The sequence below is a fragment of the Dipodomys ordii genome, unplaced genomic scaffold, assembly GCF_000151885.1.
Source record: "Dipodomys ordii isolate 6190 unplaced genomic scaffold, Dord_2.0 Scaffold85, whole genome shotgun sequence".
In the NCBI taxonomy this organism is placed as follows: Eukaryota; Metazoa; Chordata; class Mammalia; order Rodentia; family Heteromyidae; genus Dipodomys; species Dipodomys ordii.
The window spans coordinates 2,876,127-2,887,100 of NW_012267301.1; the positions used below are offsets into that span (position 1 = coordinate 2,876,127).

Below are 10,974 nucleotides of genomic sequence, written 5' to 3' on the forward strand. Positions count from 1 at the left end.
AGGGAGGGAGGAAGGAAGGGAGAAAGAAAGAAAAAGAAAATAAAAACATGTTCCCGGAAAGCTTAAAGCCGCTCCAGGAGATAGGACTGAGCAGAGAGGATGACACTCTGCCCAGCAGGTCTCCACCTGAGCAGTACCAGGCCAAGTCATGAAGGCAGCTTTCCCTCAGCACCCAGCACTCCTTTGGCCTGCCTCGTGAGCCACAGAGCTTCGGTCTAGTTGTCTCATTGAGGGAACTGGGGCCACCCAGCTGAGTGGTGATGTAAACTAAGACCTGGTATTCCAGCCCCTGCTGTGCCTCTCCAGGATGCCAGGGGCGTGGGACTAGACGGAGACAGGGCGTGGTGGCATAATGCTGTGCTGGCCTGGCCCAGGCTTCAGAGGAGACGTGGCCCTCAGGCTGCAGTGTCCTCTCTCTGGCTCTGGAGACCATGGTGGACTTAAGAACACAGTGGCCGACTGCTCTCTGGCCCAGTTGCTTAAAGAACACAATTTTACTGCCATGAAAACAGTTCTTCCAGAGAACAAAATGTTTCTCTATGTGGCCCAGAAACCAGGGAGTCCCACATGCTGTCCAGGGAAACATTTTAGAAACGTCTAGCCTCTTTTAACAAGCACAGAGCTTTTGACCCATGAACCCCACTTCCAGGTGTTGACCTCACAGCCAGCTGCCTCAGCTGTAGCCACTCCCACCAGTACAAGCCTAAAAATAATGTACCTGTGTCCATGAAGAGAACTGACTAAACAAGACACAGGAACATCCATAGGGAGGTAGTCATTCAAAAGAAATTAATAAAACTCCAGATGTATAATATGGGGCAATTTCTCTAAGATATTTGATAACAGCAAGATATCAAATGGTGTAAAAAGTTGGCCACTATTTTTGTATAAGACAGACAGACAGACACACATACATACACAATTTGTGCATCCTATATTGTCTGTAGCTCTGTGTATATTATTATTATTATTATTATTATTTTGGTGGTGGTGGTGGTCATGGGCTTGAACTCTGGGCCTGGGCACTGTCCCTGAGCTCTTCAGCTCAAGTCTAATGCTCTACCACTTGAGCTATAGCGCCACTTCCAGCTTTTTCTGCTTATGTAGTGCTGAGGAATTGAAGCCAGGGCCTCATGCATACAAGGCAAGCACTGTACCACTGAGCCACCTTCCCAGCCCTATTTTATTTTATTTTTTAAGGTTGATGAAGCTTCCTTTGGAGAGGGAGGCTAGAGATAGAAAATTATAGGCAAGAGGGAGACTTAGAATATTTAAATTTTTACAGTGTGTAGTTGTGAAGTATCTCTCTCTGTCTCTCTAGTTTTTTCTTTCTTTTTTTTTTCCAGGGCTGAGGGCCGAACCCAGGGCCTTGCACATGCTGGGCGGGCGCCCTTCCACTGGGCTAAACCCCCAGCTCCTTGTCTCTCTAGTTTTTAAGTCAATCCTGGGGCTTGAACTTTGGGCCTGAGCACTGTCTTTGAGCTTTTTTGCTCAAGGCTAGTACTTAACCACTTGGGCCACAGCTCTACTTCTTGAATTTTGGTGGTTAATTGGAGACAAGAGGCTAATAGCCTTTCCTGCCCAAGGGTGGCTTCAAACTATGATCCTTAGCACCCAGCCTCTGAGTATCTAGGAATACAGGTATGAGCCACTGGCAACCTGGCTATGAATTAAAATATATATATATATATATATATATATATATATACATATATGTATTTTAATTTAATTTAATTTAATTTTTTGTTGGTCATAGGGCTTGAACTCTGGGCCTGAACGTTGTCCCTCAGCTCTTTAGCTCATGGCAAGCACTCTACCACTTGAGCACAGCGACACTTCCAGTTTTCTGAGTGGTTTATTGGAGAGAAGAGTCTCATGGACTTTCCTGTCTGGGCTGGCTTTGAATCACAATCCTCAGATCTCAGCCTCCTGCATAGCTAGGATTATAGGTATAAGCCACCAGTGCCCAGCGATGAATTATATTTTTAATGACAGTCAAGAGTCCTGTGCTCCAGGCTCAGGTCTATTCAGAGTGACTGCCTGAGCCATCCTACCTATTTCCCATCTCAGAGCACCTGTGTCACCTTGGTACCCCAGAAGGGGGGGTCAGGGTGGTGCGTGAGAGCAGCAGGGTGGGGAGAGGGCCTGGATGAATGATTTACAGGCTCTTGGGACACTGGGCTAAGGGGGAAGTCCAGGCTCCTGTAACAGGTGTCTGATGAGAAGCAAGCCACTCCCAACCACCTAATGAGTAACTTCAGGGCCAGCTGCCAGGGTGAGTAGGTAGGAGGGGAAGTTAGGAGCCCCCAGGCCCTCCAGGCTGGGCATGGAGGACCAACCACTCACCCAAGTGAGCTCTCTGCTCGGGCTTCAGGATGCCCATGGGAGGCAGCAAACGCCCCACCTCCAAGGCTTATGTACCCTGGTTAGGGACAGGTCTATGGCTTGGAGAGACTGGTCATCAGTCTCAGGGCTTTTCTGAAGCAAAAGCGCCAGCCCTGGATTTCAGTAGGGAAATCAGTGGCGCTGAAATGGCCCCTTGGGATTTGATACTTGACTAGCTCTGTAGCTGATCTTGGTGTATAGTTGTTTGAGCAAGTAGATCTCTGGGGTTGTATAGGGCAGCTTGTTCCTAGCTGTATGGCCTAAGAGTTTCCTCACCAATCTGAGCCTCATTTTGTTGTCTCTCAACAACCCATCAGATTGTGTGAATGTTACCCCCTATTATACAGATGAGAAAACTGAGGCTCAGAGTGGTGTACCCATCAAAGCCAGAGCTGTGCAACACTAGAACCCACCATGTGATAAAGGGCCCCTGGAATTATCCCCAGCCTGAAGGATCACTGGGGATGTCTGGCAGTGCTAGTTGCCCAGGAGGGGCCACATCCTACCCCTCTCCAATAGTGGCAAGATGGCCACCTGGCAGGAATGCCAGGATGTAGAACAGTGTAATGGGTGGTGTGTTGGATGAGACCATTTGTTTATAATATCCTTTCCAACTTGGAATCATGAACTTCCCAGTGTTTGTTGATTCTCTGATTGTGTTTGTTATTATTACTGAAAGAATCCCAAGGCTGACTTCCCAGTCTGAGTGTCTAGACACCGGGCCTGCCCAGCTAGAGCCAGTGGACGGCCGGAGAGCTCCTGTCTAGGCTGTGGCCTCTGTTATAGGGAGGGTGAATGGCTCCAAGACCCCCCACTGGCCTCTGTGTTAGCTCCTTTGCCTCTTCCAGTGTGCTTGTGACCCTGAGGGATGACAGCTCTGGCTGTTGGTGAGTAGACCACAGGGCCATCCCCAAATGGCTATGCATCAAGACCTTCTACTAGTTCCAGCACACAAAGCATCCATACACACAAGCACACACACGCATACATGCACACAGGGGTGCACACACACAGGTTGTGTTACCAATACAGATCACCAGGCTCCAGGACAACTGCATCCTCATCTCCCTGGCATCTCGAAGAAATTCCAACTAGAAGCAAGGATCCTGGTCCTATTTCTGTGTGTGGTCTTGAAAGTCCCTTGTCTTTAGGCCTCAGTTTCTCTAGTAGAGAAAGCCAGGGGTCAACTCCAAGGATCGTTGGCACTTGTAAATGCTGGGCAGGTGCTGAGCCCTGTCTTAAAGCCCCCTCAGTGCTCACCATCCCAGCAGCCTGTTACCAGGAGGCTGGTCCCCACACATCCTCTAGCCACGAACAGCAGGAAAAACGGGGGCATTCACTTATATCTGTGGTGCCAGTCTGGGGACCAGAGCATGGAGCCTTTGCTGGCAGAGAGTTCAGGGAAGGAGAATTTACTCCAAGGAGCAACAGAATTTACTCCAAGGAGCTCCTCCTTTTTCCATATGAGCAAAATAGGTCCAGACAGACTGTTATATTCTTTGTGGAGGTGGCAGAAGCACCCACAGGCAAAGAAGCGGGTAGGATGGATAGAAGAGACCCAGGAAGCACCAGAGACCTGACTCGCTGTTCTACTCCAGAGTGCTGGCCACCTTCTGGCTGAGATCTTTCCAGGGTCACCCCCCTCTCCACCAAGGGCGGTTCAAAGTCAGCCCATGCAGGGAAGTCTGTGAAACTTTTTTTTTTTTAAATCAGTTGTGAGGCTTGAACTCTGGGCCTGGGCGCTGTTCCTCAGCTCTTCAGCTCAAGGCTAGTGCTCTACCACTTGAGCCACAAGGCCACTTCCCGTTTCCTGGTGGTTTACTGGAGATAAGTCTCACAGATTTTCCTGCCTGGGCTGGCTTTGAATCACGATCCTCAGATCTCAGCCTCCTGAGTAGCTAAGATTACAGGTGTGAGCCACCTGTGCCCAGCATCGTGAGACCCCTTATCTCCAATTAACCACCAGAAAACCAGAAGTGGTGCTGTGGCTCAAGTGGTAGAGAGCTAGTCTTGAGCTGAAGAGCACCTAGGTCCAGCGTTCAAGACCCAAGATTGACAAAAAAAGAAAAGAAAAGAAAAGAGCTATTTGCAGAAATGGATACTGGAGAGGTCCCTTGGGAAGGAATGTGACCTGCTGGGAAGCAGCAGGACACAATACGTCCTGGCCTGGGAGTGGGGAGAGCTGATATCTTGCTCTCCAGTGTGAGTCTGTTTCCCGCCTGCATCCTCCTCAGTGGGTCAGACCTCTGCCTCAGGTTCCATGATTGTAAGTGCTCTGGGGCTTCCTGCTGGGCCCAGGATTGGTCTTCATCTTGGTGAGGTACAACCCCAGGCTGCTTTATCCTGGCTCCTCATTCAAGCTCTGAGGTTGTCTGGGGGTGAGGGTGGGGCCGATGGCCAGGCCACCTTATGAGGGAGCCCAGCAGCCTTGGCCAAGCTTCTCCTCCTCCTCCCTACCACTCCCCTCCTTCCTAGTCAGAGACCTCTGCCACCACTGTGCCCTCTTCCTCCAAGGCCACCCTTCATCTACCCCATGCTCTACCTTCTGCATCAAGGTCTGCAGATGACCCAGGAGGAACTTTGGAGTTAGAGGGACCTAAAAGTCTTAGCCCATGCTGGCCATGTGCCACGAGACTGTCACAAAATACACTACTTGAATCCCAGTTTTTGAATTCTCTTTGAATCCCAGTTTACTTATCTGTAAAATGAAAATGTGAATCCTTCCTTTCTGTGGCAGTTATAGAGATGGGTGTGATTATCTATTTGACGAGGTAGTTAATAAAAGCAAGCTCTAGAATGAATAAAATGAAGACTCTGATGATAGTGATGACGATACTACCGAAATAAAGGAGTCAAAAGAGGCACAAAGATTTCTCAATGGGACATTCAGGAGTTTTCTGAAAATGAGCCCATTCTATGACCTCTGAGAAGAACCTTCCTGTGCTGTCCAATTCACAATTAGCCACACATGGATATTTAAATAGAAATTAATTCAATCACATAAAATTAACTCATTAAATCACGTGAAAGTCAATTATGTAAAATTCTGTTTGTTGGCAATATTCCAAGTATCAGCTGGCATGTGTGCTGATTGTACTTTCATGATGGCAGGAAGTTCTATTGGACAGCACTGCTGGGTTACCTCCAGGCACCTAACCATGCTGTGCTGTAGAGCTGCAGGGCTGACTGTTCTTGCACCTGCTATCCGTGTTTGTCTGCAGGGAACTCTCAGCTCAGGGCTGTGCCTGAAAAAAAAACTTGCATCTCTTGGGCTGATAGCTCTATCTCTATCCCCACTGCTCACTGGGCTTCAGTGTGGTCTTGCAGTGTGCCGTTCTGGGGTCTGGAACCCAGCATGGCAGCTTACGGCAGCTCATGTTGTCATGACTATGTTAGATGATTTGTGCCACTTGATCGTCCCCTCTTTTATGAGAGAGGATGTGGTGAAAAACAAACATGAATGAAATAATTACCAGTTGTGATCAGGAGTATGATGGGAAGCTGGTAAATTGCTGCTGAGACTGACCAAGTGGAGGAGAAATGTTTACTCAGCTTTGGGGAGGTGTCTCTTGAAGGGTGGCACCTAAGTCAAGACTTTAGACTTGAGAAGGAAACTTCCATGTTGTGAATGAGGAAGTACCATCCAAAAGAGGCAATATCCTGTGCAAAAGCCCTCAGGCAGGGGGGAGCAGGGTGAGGGTCCAGTGCCAGCTCTTTATGGATAAATGCCACTGGACTTATTCAATCATAGTCTCCAGCACCTAGAAAAATCTTTGGCACAGAACAGAACAGTCCTGTCTTCCTTCTGAATAAAGAATATATGAATGAATAACGGTAAATGGGTGGAAGTATGTATGAATGAATGAATGAATTGATGGATAAACGAAAGGCTGAAAGAATGGAAGGATGGATTGGTGGACAGATGGAAGATGGATGAATGGGTAAATGAATGGATGAATAGATGGATGGATGAATGAATTGATGGATGAATGGTTGAATGAATGGACAGATGGAAGGAGATGGATGAATGGGTACGTGAATGGATGGATGGATGAAGAATGAATGGATGGGTAAGAAGGCACAAGATGAGGCTAGAGGGCTACTAGGTCCTCCAGAAGAGGGGCTGGGCTGAATACAAGGGCAGCAGGAGGGCATAGGAAGATACTGAGCATAAAGCAGCAATCCACAGCTGGTTCCTTCTTTGCTCTCATGTAGGGGTTAGGGGAGAGGAGGCACAGAGAGTATTTGGCATGTAAACATGATGGCTCCAACTCTTACGTGTAATTATTGCTTATGGATCGCCAAGACAGAACCCTGAGAGGCCAGCTGTGAAGACACCGGACTGTCCACTGAAAAGCAGGCCCTGCTGCTAGCAATGCCTTTGCCCCTGCAGAGCAATCCCCTGGGCTCCAAGCAGCAAAATCTACTAACGCTAAAGGGATAGAGAGGGGAACAACCTTCAACCAAAAAAAGCCTCCTGCCACCTTCTTTCTAACTAGGTCATTCCTCTTCCCAGCTACATCTGAGAGCTGAGGTGTCAAGTGAGGCTTCTGCCTTGAGAGCCAGCTTTAAACAGCCCTGCTGTGAGCCCTCCCTTGTCCCACACCCAGCCCCTCATATCCTCCCTGGCTGGCCTCCTTTCCCCACCTGGGGCTGGAACCACATGGAAGGGGGAGGGGGCTCAGGCTGAGTCCTGGAGCGTGTGTTGATTCATTAGACAGAGGCTCGGTGGGCTGTGGACTCTGGCCCTAACCACACGCTGTCATTCCCTAGCCATGTAAGCTTGGGCAGGATACCTTACCTCTCTGAGCCTTGTCAGCTTCATTTGTAAACTGAGCTCATTAATATCCTTACACCTCTTGGAGCTATTATGAGACAAGCGAGGTTACCAAGAAAAGCTCTTGGCACAGTCCCTGCTATGTGGGAGAACTTCTGCCAGTGCCATTCATTAGTTTTATCATGAGCTCCTACTATGTGCAAGGCATGGTAGGTCCTCAAAGGAATAACAGACAGCAGCTGACAGAGATTCAAAGTAGATAATAATTGATACGTATTGCTAAAACAATAGCCCGAAGAGAACTTGGAGCAGAGAGATTCAAGCAGGGCTTCCTTCAGAGATGGAGCAGCATTTGAACCAGTGAAGATACAAGAGAGAGAAAGGAGGGCAGCGCAGGTCATAGGCCCAGACTGGGAAGGCAAGAGGTGTGAGGTGTGACAGTAGAGGCATCTACCACCTGTGGCAAGCTTCAAGGTGTTCTAATGCTACAATGGAGAAAAACGCAGCTCTCAGAAATGGTCCAAGGTCCTGTGCTTTAGGGCTTTACAGCCACTAATGGAACTATAACCCCAGATCCAAGACTCCCCAGCCGGGTTCTTACCTGTTCCTAGTGAGCATCATGGCTGATGTCCAAGCTAAGTAGAGAGACAGTGTCTCAGCACTGTGTTGGGGCTACTTCCAAAGCGGGCTCTGAATGCTGTAGAATAGGGCTAGATTTTTCCAGTGAAGTAACCATTCCACCCTGGTGGGGAACTAAGGGATCCTCTTGAGCAGGGGGGGGCCTTGGTAAGTTTAGCAGTGGTATAGAAGATAGCAGGGGCATCCTTGGGAGGCTGAGGGTAAGGGATCAGGTTAGTGACTCTGGCAACGGACTAAGAGACAGGGCCTTCTCCACGTGCCTTAGTTTCCCCATCTGAGAAATGAAGGAATTGGGCTAGAACCTAAGCCCTGCAGTACAAGTCTTGTAATCTGTGTGAACACCTGTGAATCCTCAGCCACCCTGATGGGTGGTTGGGTCACATGGAGTTAGGCTGAGCCTACCAGAGAGTTGACGGCAGCCCTGCCACTGGATGCTGACATGTGTGAAAACAGGGAGGTAAGAGAACACAACAGAGCCCCTGCTGGCCACTCCTACTTGGCTCCCATCAGGTAATACCACTCACTTGGACTGGGAACCACAGCCTAGCTGAGGCCCACTAGGCTTTCCCTTACCCCTTCCTGCATAGACAGAGACAAGTCTCAGCCCCAGCCTCAGCAACTCAACTCCCAGGTGAGTCAGGAGCACTGTGACAATATGGTGAGGAAGCTGCTTCCACTACTAGCCCAATCTGCTGCCTATGCAGTCATGGGTCCAATCTCCAGGTAGTGACCCCAGAAGCAAATGTGGAAACCAAGATCTTACTCCGCTCTGTCCTCCCAGAGGCATTTCCTGTCCAGTTGGTTCATTCATAAAATGCATAGAGCACTTGCTAGATCTACACACTGCACTTTGTACCCTGGCACAATAGCAGATCAGACACGCCTCTGAGCCACTTGGGTATAGATACCATTCAAACATACATGCAAGTACGAGAGTAAATTGGAATTGGAGTTAGTGCTATAAGGGGAACATGGAAAAGATGATTAGCGGACATGGAATTGTCTAATTTGGGGATCATGGAGGTGACTATTAAACTATGATCTGGAGGGTAAGAACGAGCCAGGCATTCAAGGAATCAAGAGGAAAAACTTTGCTGGAAGAAGGAACCACAGGTGCATCTTAAACAAGCCTTGACAAGCCCAAAGAACTTAAGGAAAGCAGAGTGGCCAAATGGAGTGGCCCAGGATGAGGCGGGGGAGGGAGATGAGGCCCAGACATGGGGGTTGGATCGTCTTCAGAGCTCAGAAAGGTACATGGGAGTTCATTATAGAACCACAGAAAAGAACCCAACATCCATCTACCCCAATCAGCCTGCCTTGCAGTCTCTGGACCTCAATTTCCATTCATATATCTTCTTTCTAACTGTTCAAATAGTCTAGAATACAAGGGGCTCAGCAGCCTGAAGAACAGGTAGGCAGTATCACTGGGGGCTGGGGAGCAGTGACATGAAGTGACTTCTCTCAGCTGTCCCAGGCAGCAGCATTACAGCAGAACCTATGCCTTCTCTACCCCAAGAGAGAAACTGAGGGGAAAAGTATGGTCTCCACTTCAGAAACACCAGTAGTAACAGTCACATGATCTGAGCAGACAGGCTGCTGGGATATGCAGCTCTTGTGCTAGAGAGGCAATGTGACTTGTCTGACATCACACAGCCTGCAATGCTCCATCCTCCAACCCCTAGCATGGCCCCCTGAAGGCCTTCCCACAGGGTACCTTCCCATCAGCAGGAAACAGGTGGAAGAGGAAAGGCAGCTTACTACTCTAGGCTTTCCAGCCATAGCTTGCAGGATGCCGTGGGTAAGGCCCTCACCTCCTCTCAGACCCTCAAATGTGGCATTATTCTTATTCCCAGAGCATTTGCAAAGCCTCTGGAGGCCTCTGGAACCTTCCCTCTGGGGGAAAATGGGGACTTCCTGAGTTCTCCAGAGTCTGTAACTCACGACAAGCCATACAACCTTGTTCCTCTCCTATTTCACCAAAAAAAATGACTCATGATCTGGGAACTGGTTGGGTAGGGAGTTAGAACACAAGTATGGTTGTTAATTAACCTGAGTTCAAATCCCAGTCCTCCTAGTGAAGGGTTATGTGGCCTTGGGCAAATTATGAATTTCTCAGTGCCATAGTCTCTCCATTTTCAAGTAGGTGAAATCATAGCGTTAAACGAGTAGCAGAGCTGGTGACCTGCATCTCCCTGGATGCAGTCAGGAAATTGGTACTTCCAAGGAGATGCAGGGCACAGTCTGAGACTGTCTACTGACCACCCCCTCAGCATCAGCCCAGGAGTACCTGGGTACCGCGGAAGGTGGGGGTGAGGAGACAGAGGAGGTGAGGGAAGTGTCCCCGGCTTGCTGCAGCTGCGGGGGGGGGGGGGGGGGGAGGAAGGGAGGAGACCCACATCAAAGGAGGGGCAGGCCAGCTTCCCGCCCCCAAGGCCAGGTGGTCTTTGTCAGAACAAGAAGAACACAATCTGGACAATGGAGTGTCCTGTTCACTTCCCAGCCAGCAGGAGTCACTACTGAGCTGAGACACGGCCAGTTACATGACAAAGGGGGGGGACCCATAAAGGTCAAGCCGCCCCTCATTAAAGCTGAGCCTTTGTCCTGCCCCCTTCCCCGGCCTTTGAAGAGAGTGGATCAGAGAGGCCTGCCTGGGGGCAAGAGGTTCACAGGCTCGAGCCAAACAGTAGCCACCTTCCCAACTGCTCCGGCTGCCCCTCCCCCTGGGGTCAAGAGTTCACAGAGGGCCCTGCCTAGGCTAGGTGCAGACCCTAACCCCTCACTAACCACAGGGAGGATCGGGCCTTGTCCCTTCACCGCAGGCCCCCGCAGGGCCCAGCACGGACGTGACCACGCTCGCTCACGCGGTGGCGGAGGGGCCTCTGGGTGGGCTTGCAGCCCCTCCTGGGGCGGGAGAAGAAGCCGCCCTGGGCCCCGCTGCTCGAGGCCTGGGAAGGCCTGCGATCTTAGTCCAGGGCTTGCCTCTTCGATCCGCCTGGTCGTGCCCAGCCCGCACCGTTTCTTCGCCGGCTCGGTTTCCTTGTCTATCCAGGAGGGTTCCGTGGGCCACCCCCCCTCCCCCACAGCACGGTTCTGGGGAAGAGCGACCAAGCCAGGCCAGGGCCGGCCTGGGCCGCCGGCACCTGCCAAGGCCGGGGTGCCGGCCCGGGGCCCCG

General features: G+C 50.3%; 1 protein-coding gene across 1 annotated transcript in view; it reads right to left on the reverse strand.

Moving 5' to 3' along the window:
* Cdx1 (caudal type homeobox 1) overlaps positions 1-10,974 on the reverse strand; it is a 15,769-nt gene that overhangs the window by 4,373 nt on the left and 422 nt on the right. The gene's annotated exons all lie outside the window — the stretch shown is intronic.